Raw genomic sequence first — 15,566 nt, 5'->3', positions numbered from 1 at the left:
GTGTCCCCCACGGCTAGAAGCTCTGCCCATCTACTATCCAGATCCTTGGCGAGTTTAAAAGTGGGGCGCTGATTCATGATTATTTAATGAGTTATGTTCCTCCTGGGACAAATCCTCCAGAACAGGCACTTGGATGATGCCTTCAAAGGCTCACAGAAGCTTGGGAGCCTCTGGGCCAGGGACCAACCAGGATAAGGGAGGAAGGCAAGCTGGCCTGAGGACCTTGACCCCCAGGTCCTGTCTGGAAGTGACAAGGGTTTTTCCTTGGGGTTGACTCAGGAAGCATTGCTCAATTCCAAGTACAAGTTCACAAGATAAAAAAAAACAAAAAACAAAAAACAAAAAAACAAGTTCACAAGATCTGCTTGAGTCAGTGTTTCAGTCCATCATGGCAGTGAGCTCCTGACACACTGACTCCTCAGTACCTGGTCCAGCCAGTCGGTCAGTGTTTGCTGCACACCTGCCCGGGGCTGGCAGTGGTAAGGTATGATATGATGGACAACCCTGGCCCCTTTACCAAGGCCCCTAAGCTCCCCCCACCCCCCATACCACTGTCCAAATAGGTAGGTTAGGAAAACTCAATTCCTCACTCACAGCTGATTTACTTGGCATAACAGATTCCCATTAAATCCCACTAATGGGACAAAACACTTCCAAGTGTTTTAAGTTTACAAAACCCTGACATAACGAGCTTTATTTTTCATGGTGCTCTATAGACCTAAATCCACTCATGAAAGTGAGTATATCTATAAAGATTTTTTTTCCCTCTCATATGAGTGATAAAAACATTTCTTGGTGGATTCTTGAATGCTGGAGGAAAGCCTTCTTTTCTCTAGGTTCCTTTTTAGGCAGTTAGCTTTGAACTTTAAAACGATTGTACGGGGCTTTTGTTTGTTTGTTTCCAGAGTAAAAAGGCATCTGGCACACGGGCAATTTTTCCTAGTGCCTGAGATATCAGAGCTGCTCTCCGGAACGTGATTTCTATGGTTTTCTGGCCTCTTTGGAACTCGTTCAGAGTCAAGATCAAAGTCACTCACAGTCAGCAAACTTGGGTTCCAAGTGAAGGGTGAGACTTGGAGAGATTCTAGCTCAGGGTCACGATGAAGCCATCATGATGCTCAATCTAAGATAAACAGACTCACCTAGGCTATGTTTGCAAAAATATTACTATGGCTGATTTGTGTGTTCATTGGCAAAATATCACAGAAATTGTCAAAATAAAGGAGCATGGGTGGATGTGCATGCATCTTTTAACCGTGGGCACAGGTGACGGAGGCCAAGGTGGTGATCCCGTAACTGCTTGGCCCCAGGCAGAGTCACTGTCTACTAATCTCTCTCCCCAAATCGTCTATAATCTTATGAGGCTGTTTTTTCAGGAAAGGCTGTTTGCTGTAAGTCAGAATGTCCTAAACTAAAAATGGTGAGGACTAGTTTAGAAATCATGCTCTCTGCCAGAGCCAGGCTGCCTCTACCACACGCTGGCTGAGTGACGTGAGCTGAGTCCTAACCTCTCTAACCTCTACATCCTCCACTGTACGAGTGGGGAAGATTGTACAAGCATGGTAACAATCATTAGGATTGCCCTGGGTGTTCCATGAGATGATGAATATAAAGGGCTTGGCTTTCACTGTTATTATCCCAATAGGCCTAGAGGGAAAAAAAAAAATAGATCCTCTTTTCCAGTATAAAAGTTGACTTTAAGCAATAGAGAATTTATCAGTTCACATAGAAAATATCAGTTCACTAAGCATCAAAGTGTACATAGAACCCTCAAATGTGAAGAGAACTGGTGTCTGTTGACCAGCTCACCCAGCCAGTGCTCTGGGCCCGGCCAGTTTTGGGAAACACCGTCCCTTTATGACGCCATTCAGGGCTGCCTGACATCAGCTGGGGAGGCTGCACACTGCCCAAGGTATCTGCACACTGGACCCAACCATTATTTCCCTCCAGCAAATATTTCTTGATAAGTGGAGGCATTTTTTCTGGCAAAACCATGCTGTCCAGTTTTGAAAAATGAGTCTGATGCGTGAAAAGAATTTGAGGAGACTTAGGGCTCCGTCTGTAAGGAGAGTGTGTTAGCTTCTTGTTGCTGCTGTGACAAATGAGCATGTGCTTAGTGACTTCAAACAGCACAGACGCATCATCTTCCAGTTCTGGAACACAGGAGCCCAGAATGGGTCTCACTGGGCTAAAACCAAAGTGTCAGCTGGGCCACTTTTCTTCTGGAATCTCCAGGGGATAACGTATTTTTGTCTTTTCCTGCTTCCAGAGGCCACCTACATTCCTTGCCTTGTGGTCTCCTCTTACCTCTTCAAAGCCAACAATGGTAACACCTGCAAATCTGTCTGACCCTCCTGCCTCCTCTCCTAAGGACTCTAATGATTACGTTGAGGGGTGGGGGCACACCGCAGTGGCGGACTTGGGAGAAGCAGACCCTGGCCTGACCCTGTGATTTGAACATCTGTGGTGTGTGCTAGGTTCTGCAGGATCAGAGAACCCCACCAGGTGGGGCTTGGAGTGGGGTCTGGCCAGCTGCAGCCCGAGGAGACCTCAACTTGGCGTGTAGTCAGGTGCTGTGACCATCAGACCTGCTGGTCCATCACCCCAGGGCCATGGGGCATGTGGGTGCTCAGTATTTGCTGGATAGAGGGAGGGGTCAATGGATGAACAGAAGTCTCTGTGGACTCCACTGTGGACCAAGTGGGCCCAGCCCTCCAGGGACGAGCGCTGGGGGACAGAGCTCCGAGGAACAGGAGGGTGGCACCAGGTAGGGCACTGGCACCGACCCGAGGGTTGGTCTAAGCTAGAGCCCACGGCCAGAGCCCTGTCAGGAGGAATGAAAGGAGAAGCCAAGATGGGCAGAGAGAACAGACTCAGGAAGGGTCAGAAATGCAGAGATCCAGGCTCTGGGGAGCCAGCACCCAGGGTTGCTGTGATCTGGGGGTTGGACAGCCCCCAGCTGGGTTCTCGAGGGTCTCATTGGCATGGGGAGGTCCCAAATACCCACCAGCCATTTCGTACATAAGGGATGCGCCTTGCCGATGGCCAAGCAAGGTTTGGGTTACTTATGATGAAAGCACATGGAATCCTGAACGCAGCCATAAATGGCAGAGAAGCAGGGTGGCAGGAGCTTCAGAGAGCAGTGGCCTTCACCCTCTCAGGGCCTGATGGGAGGTGTGGACGGCCCCACCCCCCCGGAAATGTGCAAACACACACTCCCGCACACGGTTTCAGGAGACGTTCAGCCTCGCCGACCTTCAGTCTCAGAAGGCTGAGCTGGAGCAGGATTTGTCAGAACCCTGGGGTGCTGGTCACAGCACGGCACCGTCCCCACCCCAAGCTGCCCAGGCCTGCTCGTTGGGTGGGAGAGCCCAAGATTCTGCACTTCTTAAAAGCCCCCAGATTTTGCTGCTGCTCAAAGTGAGCCACGTTCTGGAAACCCCTGGCATACAGGGAGGGAAGAAAGCCTTAGCTGGGAAAGACATGAATTCCGCGGTGTCCGGTTCATCCAGGTAATTCCAACTCGGCGTGTCTGGAATGCCGATCATTTACATCGCACATTTATGATTTTTTAACATTTCCATGTGCCACTTGTGCTATTAACATTTTCTACAGATTGACTTTAAGTTCTCTATTTATTTTCATCCTAAGCATTAATACCTATGAAATCGCAGGTCTGATGTGCTAATTGGAATTTTTCTAAAATACATAAACTATGTAACTATTAATTTTTTTGATGGTTGACGTACTTCCAAAGATCAGTTCACAGCCACTGGTCCGCATCCCCTGCAGCTGGAAGGAGAACAAGGGACTATGTAGATTCATCCCAATCTTCTGAATATTTTAGGTGAGAGATAGTTTGAAAGACACCGACACCTCTAAACTTACCTGCCACCATTTGCCGTTTTTTGTTTGTTTGTTTGTTTGTTTACAAAAACATCTCTCTCTTGGGGTGTCTGGGTGGCTCAGTCAGTTAAGTGTCTGACTCTTGATTTTGGCTCAGGTCATGATCTCAGGGTTGTGAGATCCAGTCCTGCATCGGGCTCTGTGCTCAGCATGGAGTCTGCTTGAGATTCTCTCTCTCCCTTTCCCTCTGCTCCCCGCTGCCCCCCCTCCACTTACACATGTGCATGCTCTCTCTCTCAAACAAATAAAATCTTTTTTTAAAAAAATAAAAAATATCTCCCTCTTGAATAACCCACTCACCCAAACCAACACAGAAATCCGAGTCTTTCTGCCTCTGTTAGCTCACAGCTCTATCACCTTGAACATCCCTCCAGCCCTCTGTTCTCCTTGGCTGTTCTAGTCCTCTCCCTGCCCAGGCACACACTATGGGTCTTGATCTTGACAGCGCATGCCTCAGTAAGCCTCAGTTTACCTAACCTCCTTGGTAAACCCTCCTCAGAGCCTGAGTCACCTCCGTCCCACCTGCAGGCCTATGGGGAGATCACAGGATCTCACCTGGAGGCACGCAGAAGCACTTGTAATGCTTTCAGCACTGCACAGATGAGAAAAGTTTCTAGAAGAAAAAGAGGAGTCAGAGGAGTCAGGTTTGGGATGATGAACAATGTCAGGGAATTCCCTCTGTGGGGACGCCAGGGCCTAGCAGACTGCAGACACACCTGTGCTCAACATGGGGGTGGACAGAATTCACCAAAACCACAAGAATTCAACTGACCAGGTCAACCTCATGTCCTAAACCAGAGATAGGGGAGTCCAGCGTTGGACCACTGGGAAGTGATACACAGGAGTCCCATCAAGCTGGGATAAGAAAGAGGTTTTAAGAAATTTTATTGGAAAAATACAAGGAACTGAAGGCCAAAATTAACACTTGGCCTGCGGAAGACTGAGAACCAGAAATTTCCCATGGGAGATGGGAAAGCTACACATCTCTCTCTCTTCCTCCTTCCCTCCGTCCCTCTCCACACTGGCTGCACAGCTACACCTATATATGGCTTGCTCTCGTCAATTAAAAATGCTTCTCCTACCCCCATAGCCATCCAGTCTGGATCCCCCTGCTAACTGGTCTGGGCCTCATCTCCATCATCTCTGGGAGAGTGAATCCAATTGGCTCAGCCCAGCCTCTGGCTTGATTCCTCCTGGGTCAAAGGTCCACTCTCTTCTGGCCAGCTGGGGCCAGGAGGCTGCGGCCAGGGGCACTCAGGGTCCTCCCCTTCCAGGGCTGAGGATGGAGCAAACCCCTAGGAAGGCATTCCAGAACAGGAGAGGAGCATGGCTACCTTCTGGTAATGGTTCACCAGAACCATTTTGAGAAACTGGGTTGGGATTAAGATATTCCCAATCAGCGAAGCAAGGAACCCTTCCATTCCTTTGACAGTTGTTATGAACTGCAGATTCCCGTTCCCCCCAACTCCTTATGTTATAGCTCACGCCCGCAGTGTAATGGCATTTGGAGATGGGGCCTCCATGAGGTGATTAAGGGCAGATGAGGTCAAGGGTTTGCATCCTTATGATAGGATTAGTGACCCTATAAGAAGAGGAAGACCTCTCTGTCCCTGTCCCTTTCCCCCTCCTGCTCTCTCTCCTGTGCACACACCAGGAAAGGCCACGTGAGGACACACATAGAAGGTGGCTGTCTGCAGGCCAGGAAGAGGGCCCTCACCAGAAACCCGCCATACTGCTCCCTGATCTCACACTTCCAGCCTCCAGAACTGTGGGAAAATACATTTCTGCCGTTGAAGCCACCCGGTCTGTGGTATTTTGTTGAGGCAGCCGGAGCTGACTAAGCCACCAATACTGGTCTTGTCATTTTTAGCAGGCCTTTTTATAAATCTTCTAGAATGTGGGTTGATAGATGAGTTCACAGCAACTCGACATGCAAATGGCCCCACCACTAGAACTCCACAAAGACTCAGTGTTGAGTGTGCAACTTCCTGCATATAAATATCCCTGTTGGGCTATGGAAATGACATGCCTGTTTTTATGTAGTGTCTGTTTTGCGCTGTGACTGGGAGCCTGGCTGCCCTGGCCGGCCTCCCTCTGGCTGCGTCCAGCAGACCTTGGCCCACAGGCAGGCCGGAGCTCGCCAAGGGCGGTGGCCCGCTGAGGCCACTCACCCAGAAGGAGTGGTCCTTGCCCCCAGCTCACTCCCTCCTGTTGCTCACAGCCTGCCTGGCGACTGGGTTTGGAATACCTGAAAAAGAGTCAGCTTCCATTAATTAGGCAAAAAGTCTCTTAATAATGGGAAAACACTGTCGGAGCTGGCTCGGGCTTCACTTTGAGAAAGTAGGTTGAGCCCTCTCCTCCCCGACTCAGGCTGAGATTGAGGACTGCCACCAATGTGCTCAGAGGGGACAAGACTCTCAGGGACTGCCCCCAGCCGGTCCCCAAGAACGAGGCATAGATTTTCACTCACTGGGACAGAGCCAAGGCTCTGAAGACCCTTGATTACTTTTTTTTCAAACCTTATACCTGCCTTTTATATTGACCATTATAAACATTTTATAATCTTGGATTTTTTTTTTATATTAAAACATAAAAGCAAGGGCACCTGGGTGGCTCAGTCAGTTAAGTGTCTGACTCTTGATTTCGGCCCAGGTCATGGTCTCCGGGTTGTGGGATCGAGCCCAGAGTCAGGCTCCGTGCTCAGCTAGGACTCTGCTTGTCCTTCTGCTCCTCCCTTGATCCTGTGCTCTCTCTCAAATAAATAAACTTTTTTTTATATATTAAAAATAGGGGCACTGGGTGGCTTAGTTGGCTAGGCATCTGCCTTTGGCTCTGGTCATGATCCCAGGGTCTTGGGATGGAGCCCCCACAGCTGGCTCCCTGCTCAGTGGGGAGTCTGCTTCTCCCTCTGCCCCTCCCCTGCCCCTGCTCATGCTCTCTCTCTCAAATAAATAAAATCTTTCTTAAAAAAAAACAAAAAATAAAAAGTAAATCCATTTAAACAAGTGGATCATTCACTTACTCGCAATGAGTGAAAAGGGTAGGGAGTATCCCTTGAGGCGTGCTGACGTGGTGCCAGGCCCCCTACTCTCACGTAATCCTTGCCCTAATACTGTACAAATGAGAGCTGTTTCCAGAGGGAAAAAGAAGGCTGAGGAGGGGGCTCTCAAAGTCTGGGATGACGGGAGATGTCAGGAATGGACCTTGCTTGCTCTGCGGGGACTTCGAGCGGTCCAGAACCAGACAGAGCCACCCTCAACGAGTGAATACATGGAACCCCGAGGACACGGCCGACGGTTCAACCCAGGGCCAACTAGGGCTGGGCCACCCCCTGCAGGCGGGAGGCTGGGGATCAAGGGCCCAAGGAGACCTATCCCAAGAGCCGTGATGGGGCAAGCTGGGAGGGCGCACCCCATGGTCTCCTCCACTCCCGGGTCCCATGGCTTCAGCCTGACTTTGGACTTCAGGGAAGAAAGAAGAGCACCCAGCATGCGCTGGGCTGCACAGGAGATGAGGGAGCGAGCTGCTCGGAGGCCACCCACCGCCGCTCACTAGGAAGCCTGGGACTGGCCATCGTTCTCACCAGGGTGACGGAGGGTCACAGCCACAATGGGGAGGACCCTGCCCCCTAACTGTCCTGGGGACCCCGTGAAGTGGGCAGGAGGGGTTTGCTGAACATGCTCAGCCCCCAGAGAAAACGGGGCCTTTCTGGCCTGGCTTCTGGCTTTGTCCCCTGTTATGTGCTCTGTGTGAGCTTTGCTCACTGCTTCGAAAGCACACGCTTGGCCTTCCCCTGTGTCCACTGAAGCCATTCCTTTTCTCTCAGCAGCAGGGCAGGGCCCTGGGACCTGTAAGACCTGGGTTCAAATTCTGCTTCAGCCACTGACCAGCTGTATGATCTCAGCAAGGGACTGAGTTTCTCTGAGGAGGACGTGGCGGGGAAGGACAAGAGGCTAAACCCCCTGAGCAGATGAGGCCCCGACAGAGGGAGCGGCTGGGCCTGGCGGAGGACGCAGGCTGAAAGCCGAGCGGGTGTGATACGTGGTCGGGGGCTGGGGGGTGACACAGAGGCCGGGCACCGGGGGCCTCGCTCCCATGCGTCTGAAGCCGGGAGGATGGGAAACATTGGGAAGGAGAGGAAGAAAGTGAGCCCGCTGGCGCTGGGGGCAGCTGGACGCTGGGGGCCTCTGGACGGTGTCCGGCCACTTCATGTTCTGGAAATCCCCACCTCATCCTGCCCACTCCTGAGGGAGCCAGAAAGCCCTGGCGAGGCCACAAGGACTCAAATCGCAGCAGCCTGTGTCAGGAACAGGACAGCAGAGAAGCTGAATCCTCTCTGACCCCGGCCGATGACCCATCACACGTGCCAGCGTCAGCTCAGGACACTGGCCTGGGTTCCACCTTGGCCCTGGGAACGCCAGCGCTGGCCTCCACACTGCCCCACCTTTCCACTCCGCCTGTGGGTCAGCACTGCCTCTCAGCAATTTCTGGAAGCAACAATAATGACAAGCTCTGAGTCCTTTTCCAGAGGAAAGGGGATTTGCCAAAGAGGTGCTTCTCCAGGCGTGCTCTCCAGACCACCAGGAGCAGCAGCAACAGCTGAGAACTTGCCAGAAATACAGACTCTAGACTTTTTCCCCCCACAGCCCTCCTGCAACAGAAACTCTGAGGGTGAAGCCCAGCAATCTGTGTTTTAACTCACTGAGGCCCACTCCAGTGTGAGAACCACTGCTTCACGGCCATGAGTACAAACGCTCCAACAACATGGAACAGTGTAGATGCATCTCACAAGCCAATGTCATGGGAAGAATTCAGACACCAGAGAGAACATTCTAAATTATTTCATGTACATAAAGTACCAAGACAGGCTGAGAGTCATCCAGGCTGTTAGAAGCCAGAGGTTACCTTTAGGAGCAGGTCAGGGGAAGAGTTGGAGAGACTCTCTGGAGCGGTGGTGACCTTCTCCTTCCCAATCTGGGCGCTGGTTACACGAGGTGTAAACATTTAGCAACCTGTACGCTTAAGACATGGGCGCTATCTATATTCTGTTATACTTACATTAAAAAAAATTGTTTTAACCATGTGAAAGGGCAAAAGAGACGTGCCACCTTCCTCTTCATTGTCTAGCCTAATGCTTGGGTGAAATCACTTGGGGATGGTTGGGAGTTCTGTCCCTTGGCTCCATAAAGTAAAAAAAAAAAAAAAAGTCAGGCATTCTTTGATCCTTGGCTAAGAAGGCTTTATGAATTCAACTTTTATGAATTCAACAGACGTCAGACAAGCAGGCTAATTAAAACCAGAGAGAACACATCCAAACTCATTGCTGCCATTTTTGGTAAATGCCGCTGCACCCACCTCGTCTCGGGGTTTGTAGATACTGTTTCCACAGAACAAGCCACCTCTTTCAACTACCCTGGTGGATATTTCACAAAGAGTTTATCTTGGAGGGGATACCAGGAAGTGATGTTGCACAAGGGGAAGACATTCTGTGCACGTTGGATGCCAGTGTTGGGGATGGGCTGGGGGCCAGAGGAAGAATCTCACCTCACCTGCCAGGAATTTTCTAGACCAGACATTTCAAGGCCTTGACACCACAGAATGTTAGCTTTGTGGCTCCACTGCCTATCTACCTAGGGGCTAGAGTAGACTCAGAACAATGTTCCTTATGAGGAAAATCTCAGCCCGCCTGGAAGGATATTGTAGGCTCATTTACCTTAAGGATATCAATTCTCCCCCAAACCCCCCCACCCCGAGTGAGTAGCTAACAGGCAACAACAGACGAGCCGCCTCTATGTGCTTAGCTGGGAGCTCCACCTCAAGATGATCCCACCAAAACGTCACCAGGCACTCCACCGAGAAGGGGAGGGAGAGTCCATGTCTCCTTCCAAAACCCCTCTAGGACCTCCCTGGATCAGCAGAAGCCTGCACCGCATCACCCTGCAGAATGACTTGCGCTTGGTTGTGTTTTTATGTGAAAACATCAACTTGCACTGAAGGAGGCACAGAGGAAGAGTCTGAAGAAACCTGTTTGTGTGTCTGTAAGTGTGCGTGTGTGCACGAGCCTCGTGGGTCCAGGAGAAAGACCACCCTACTGGATTGAATAGACTGGAGTCCATGCATCACCTTGGACTCTCTCTATAATGCACATTCCTGGGATCCACTTCAGCCTTACTCAGTCCAAAATCTGGGCATGGGGCCCTGGGATCCATCTATTTAATAAGCTCTTAAAAGTTTAAAAATCACTGCACAGCAGCTCCTTCTTCCATAGAAGCCCTTGAGAGAAATTGCTTAGCTAGTCTTAGTCCTAAAGCACTTTCTCCTGAGCACTTGGTCAGTTTTTAATCCCTGACTGAGGAGAATGAGTCACTGACACATTTTCCCTTTTCCCATGGGCTACTAGGAAGCTCAGGCATAATTTGACCACATCCATAGCAAAAGCCTTTGTACTGGGACTTTCTTCACCTTATCCCCCATTGTTTTATGTCCCCACCTTTTTGTTCTCCTTTCTGATGTCTTTCTTCTTTTTAATTTATACTATGTTGGATAAGTGAGACATGAGTATAAATATTATTGTATTTATGGGTGGAAATATTACCTGTGCTGATTTGCATCCTAATGCACGAAGACAAGAGGTACTACACACTGTGCAACACCACATTAGTCCCAATACTTAATTAACATCTGTCCAGGCTACATGACAGTAGAGAACCAGGAGGCCCAAGGGGAGGCCATATGTTCAGCTCACACAACCGGTGAGAAGCTGAACAGGGTTGACAACCTGTGCCTGGTTGGTGCCACTCAACCAAGGCTCTCAGTGACTACACGGCTTTCCTCAGCATGCTACAGCAAGATTTGGAAGCCATGGAATTCCTGCTCAAAATGTTCTATTTTTTTGACCCCTGACAGAGGGGGAGGGGCAGGTCCTCACAACACCTTGCCCCAGGTTAGGCCTTATGTATTTTTTTTCTTCAAGTTGCCTGAATGATTGTCTCTTTCTCTAACCAAAAAAAGAGCCTAAAACTTAAATGTTAAAAGAAAATGATAAAAGTAAATTAAATAATAATAAAATAAAGGAACCATAAATCATGCATTATAGAATATTATGCAAGTATGAAAAGGAGATGTATGTACCTAGTTCATCGAAATACATTTTCAGGGTACCTGGTGGCTCAGTCAGTAAAGCATCTGCCTTCGGCTCAGGTCATGATCTCAGGGTCCTGGGATTGAGCCCCACATTGGGTTCCCTGCTCAGCGTGGAGCCTGCTTCTCCCTCTCCCTCTGCTGCTCCGCCTGCTTGTGCTTGCTCTCTCTGTCAAATAAATAAATAAAATCTTAAAAAAAAAAGAAATACATTTTCCAAAACACATTATTTAAGGGGAAGAAAAGGTAATTATAACCATATGTATTTTTTTAATGTTCTATAGTTTGAAGAAAGTATTTAATGCTTTATTTTTTTATACAAAAGAAGCTGTTTTATTCATATACAAGATTGGAATATTTTTAAAACATAGTATTTTCTTTTTCTTTTTTTTTTTAACATAGTATTTTCACAGAGCAGTATCCCTTTTTAAATTTACTTGAATATTTAATGCTTTAATTTTTTTGTTGTTTATTTACGGAATTTATTCTGAGGTTCTGAACTCAAATATTTTTCCCAAGCTGCTTACCAACATTTCAGACTTTTATTGATGCCCTTTCTATTTTTAAATAATAATTTTATTTAGATATAAGTCTCATTCTACAAATTTACCTTTTTAGAGTATACAATTCAATGGTTTTTAGTATACTCAAAGAGTTGTGCAACCATGACCACAACCAATTTTAGAATATTTGCATCATCTCTCCAAAAGAAATCCTGTCCCCATTAGCAGCTCCTCACCCCCCACGCCTCAATCCTTCCAGCCCTAGGCAAACATTGATCTATTTTCCACCTCTATGCTTTTATTTGCCTGTTCTGGTTAGTTCTCATACATGAAATCAGACAATATGTGGTCTTTTGTAACTGGCCTTTTTTTACTATAGCAAAATTATTTCATGGTTCATTCATCTTTTTTTTAAGATTATTTATTTATTTATTCATGAGAGATACATAGAGAGAGAGAAAGAGAGAGAGAGAGGCAGAGACACAGGCAGAGGGAGAAGCAGGCTCCACGCAGGGAGCCCGACATGGGACTCGATCCCTGGTCCCCAGGATCAGGCCCCGGGCTGAAGGTGGCGCTAAACCACTGAGCCACCCCAGCTGCCCTCATTCATCTTATAGCATGTATCAATATTTGATTTCTTTCTAGGATTAAATAACATTCCATTGTATGGATTTACCACATTTTATTTATCTATTCATCAGTTGGTAAATATTTGGATAGTTTCCACTTTTTGCCAGTTACGAATAATGTTGCTGTACACGAACATTCGTGTACAACTTGTGTGTGAATATATACGCTCATTTAGCTCGAGAATACACTCAGGAATGGAATTGCTAGGTCACATGGTAATTCTACGTTAGCCTCTTCAGGAACTGCCACACTATTTTACATTCCCATCAGCAGTGTATGAGGGCTCCAATTTCTCTATATCCTCACCAATGCTTGTTATTACCTGTCTTTATTATTACCACCATCCTAGTGGATGTGAAACAGCATTTCATTGTTGTTTTAATTATTTTTTAAAAGATTTTATTTATTTATTTGTATGTTTATTTATGAGAGACACAGAGAGAGAGAGAGGGAGATAGAGACACAGGCAGAGGGAGAAGCAGGCTCCATGCAGGAAGCCGGATGCGGGACTCCATCCCAGGACTCTGGGATCAGCCCCGAGCCAAAGGCAGATGCTCAACTGTTGAACCACCCAGGCATCCCCATTGTTGTTGTAATTAGTGGTGGTGCTGAGTGAATTTTCATGTGCCATTTGTATAACTTCTTTGGAGAAATGTCTATTCAGATCCTTTGCTGTCTTTGGTGTCATCTAAAAAAGCATCGTCTAATCTGATGTCAAAAGCATTTACAGCTGTTTTTCCACTAACAGTTTTATAGTTTTAGGTCTTACATTTAAGTTTTTGATCCATGTTGAGTTAATTTTTGTAAATGGTCTAAGGTAGAGACCCAAATGCATTCTTTTGTCTGTGAATATTCAGTTGCCCCAGTATCATTTGTTGAAAAAACTATGCTTAACCCACTGAATGCTCTTGGCACCCTTAGCATCTATGGTCAAAAATCAATTGACCATAGATGTAGGGCTTGGTTTATGGATTCTCAGTTTTAGTCTACTGACCTTTATGTCTATCCTTGCATCAGTCTTGAGTTGGTTTGTAATAAGTTTTGGAAATCAGGAAATGTGAGTCTAACTTTATTCTTTTTGGGGGGTTGTTTTGGCATAGGTCCCTAGAATTTCCATATGAATTTTATGATCAGTTTGTTAATTTTTGCAGAGAAGCCAGCTGGGATTTTGATTTGGATGGTACTCAATATGTAGATCAATTTGAAGAGTAATACCATCTTAACAATATTAATTCTTCTGATCCATGAAAATGGAATGTCTTACCATTTATTTAGGTCTTCTTTAATTTCATTCAATAATATTTTATAGTTTTCAGAATATAAGTTTTTTTTTTTTTTTTGTAAATTTTATTTATTTATGATAGTCACACAGAGAGAGAGAGAGAGGCAGAGACACAGGCAGAGGGAGAAGCAGGCTCCATGCACCGGGAGCCCGACGTGGGATTCGATCCCGGGTCTCCAGGATCGCGCCCTGGGCCAAAGGCAGGCGCCAAACCGCTGCGCCACCCAGGGATCCCCGAATATAAGTTTTGTGCTTCATTTGGTTAAAATTATATTCCTAAATATTTATTGACACTGTAAATGGAATTCTTTTCTTAATCTCACTTTTTGTGTGCTTATTCCTACCATGTAGAAATACAATTGATTTTTGTATATTGATCTTACATCTTGAAACCTTGCTGAACTTATTTCCAATAGCTTTTAAAGTGATTCCCTAGGACTTTCTAAATACAAGATCATGTCATCTGCAAATAGAATTTAACCCCTTCCTTTCCAATCTTTCATTTCTTCTTCTTTACTAATTGCCCCAGCTAGAACCTCCATTACAATGTTGAGGAAGTTATTTTTTATACCTGGCTTGTTGAGTACTTTTATCATGAAGGAATGTTGAATTTTGTCAAATGCTATTTGATGTCAAATGTCTATTGAGGGGGATCCCTGAGTGGCTCAGCGGTTTAGCGCCTGCCTTTGGCCCAGGGCGCGATCCTGGAGTCCCGGGATCGAGTCCCACGTCGGGCTCCCGGCATGGAGCCTGCTTCTCCCTCCTCCTGTGTCTCTGCCTCTTTCTCTCTCTCTGTCTATCATAAATATAAATAAATAAATCTTTAAAAAAATGTCTATTGAGATGACCACCTAATTTTTATTCTTCATTTCATTGTTATAGTGCATTATTTTTGTCTTAGAGAGAGAGAGAGAGAGAGCACGTGCACGTAAGGGTAAAGGGTGAGTGGGAAGGGGCAGAGGGAGAGGGAGAGAGATAATCCAAGCAGGCTCCTCACAGCACAGAGCTTGACTTGGGGCTCGATCCCACAATCCTAAGATCATGAACTGAGCCAAAATAAAAAATTGGACACTTAATTGACTGAGACACCCATATTAATTAATATCTGCATGTTAAACCAACCTTGCATTCCTGAGATAAATCTACTTAGTCATGGTGTATCATTCTTTTTATATATCAGTTTCTTGGTATTTTGTTAAGGTCTTTTTCACTTATATTAATAAGAGACATTGGTGTATAGTTTTCTTGTGATGTTTTGTCTGGTTTTGTTAACTCTCTATTTTTTATGTTTGTGATGCTTCTTCCAGAATATAGCATTTTTATAGATAAGAATTCATTTCTGGGCTGGCCATTCTGTGTCAAAGATTGACTGCCTTGGGGGGAGTCCCACATCCCTTGTATTATTGTATTTTATGATATTTTATGATCTTCATTACATATATACTCAAAAAGTTTGAATTAATATTCCCTATCTATTCTACAGATGAACTTCATAACCATTTTTAAAAAGATTTTATTTATTTGAGAGAAAGAAAGAGAGCATGAACACAAGAAGGGGGAGGGGCAGAGGAAGAAGGAGAAACAGGCTCCTCTCTGAGCAAGGAGCCCAAGTGGGGCTCCATCCCAGGACCCTGTGATCATGACCTGAGCAGGCACTTGACCAACTGAGTCACCCAGGCGCCCCTCATCTTCCTTTCTGGTAACATTTAAGTCTCATTACATTGGCCAACCCCCAACATGTTAATAGTGATGAGAGCAGGATCCGCCCTGATTTTCTAGCATCACTGTATTTTTGATGTGCACAGTACTCTTTATCATGATAAATTTTCCTTCTCATCTCACTTTTAAAGGTCTTTCCTAGAGTTTGGTATTTAATTTTGTCACTAACCCACTGATGTGCTATATTGTATTAAGATTGCTTAATGATTATGAAATTGCCTCTAAATCACTCCGAGAGCATTTTTTTCAAGAGAATTTTAATTAGAGAATTAAAACATCTCATTTAACAATTCATTCTTGGGATACCTGGGTGGCTCAGTGGTTGAACCTCTGCCTTTGGCTAAGGGCATGATCCCGGGGTTGCTGGATCAAGTCCCACATTGGGC

General features: G+C 46.4%; 1 protein-coding gene across 3 annotated transcripts in view; it reads right to left on the bottom strand.

Annotated features, from left to right (window-relative positions):
• Positions 1-15,566, bottom strand: part of NEU2 (neuraminidase 2) — an 84,547-nt gene that overhangs the window by 23,483 nt on the left and 45,498 nt on the right. The window contains exon 3 of one of the 3 annotated variants that reach the window (XM_077869271.1): positions 11,068-11,215. The exons of 1 other annotated variant lie outside the window; for it this stretch is intronic. The gene's annotated coding sequence lies outside the window, so the exon portion shown is untranslated. Of the gene's footprint in view, positions 1-11,037; positions 11,216-15,566 lie in introns of all 3 variants that reach the window. One more of the 3 variants, XM_077869269.1, reaches the window with a different exon arrangement.

This window comes from Canis aureus, chromosome 24, assembly GCF_053574225.1.
Source record: "Canis aureus isolate CA01 chromosome 24, VMU_Caureus_v.1.0, whole genome shotgun sequence".
Taxonomy (NCBI): domain Eukaryota; kingdom Metazoa; phylum Chordata; class Mammalia; order Carnivora; family Canidae; genus Canis; species Canis aureus.
The sequence above is the reverse complement of the archived record's forward strand: the minus strand, read 5'-3'. Positions and strand labels throughout refer to the sequence as shown.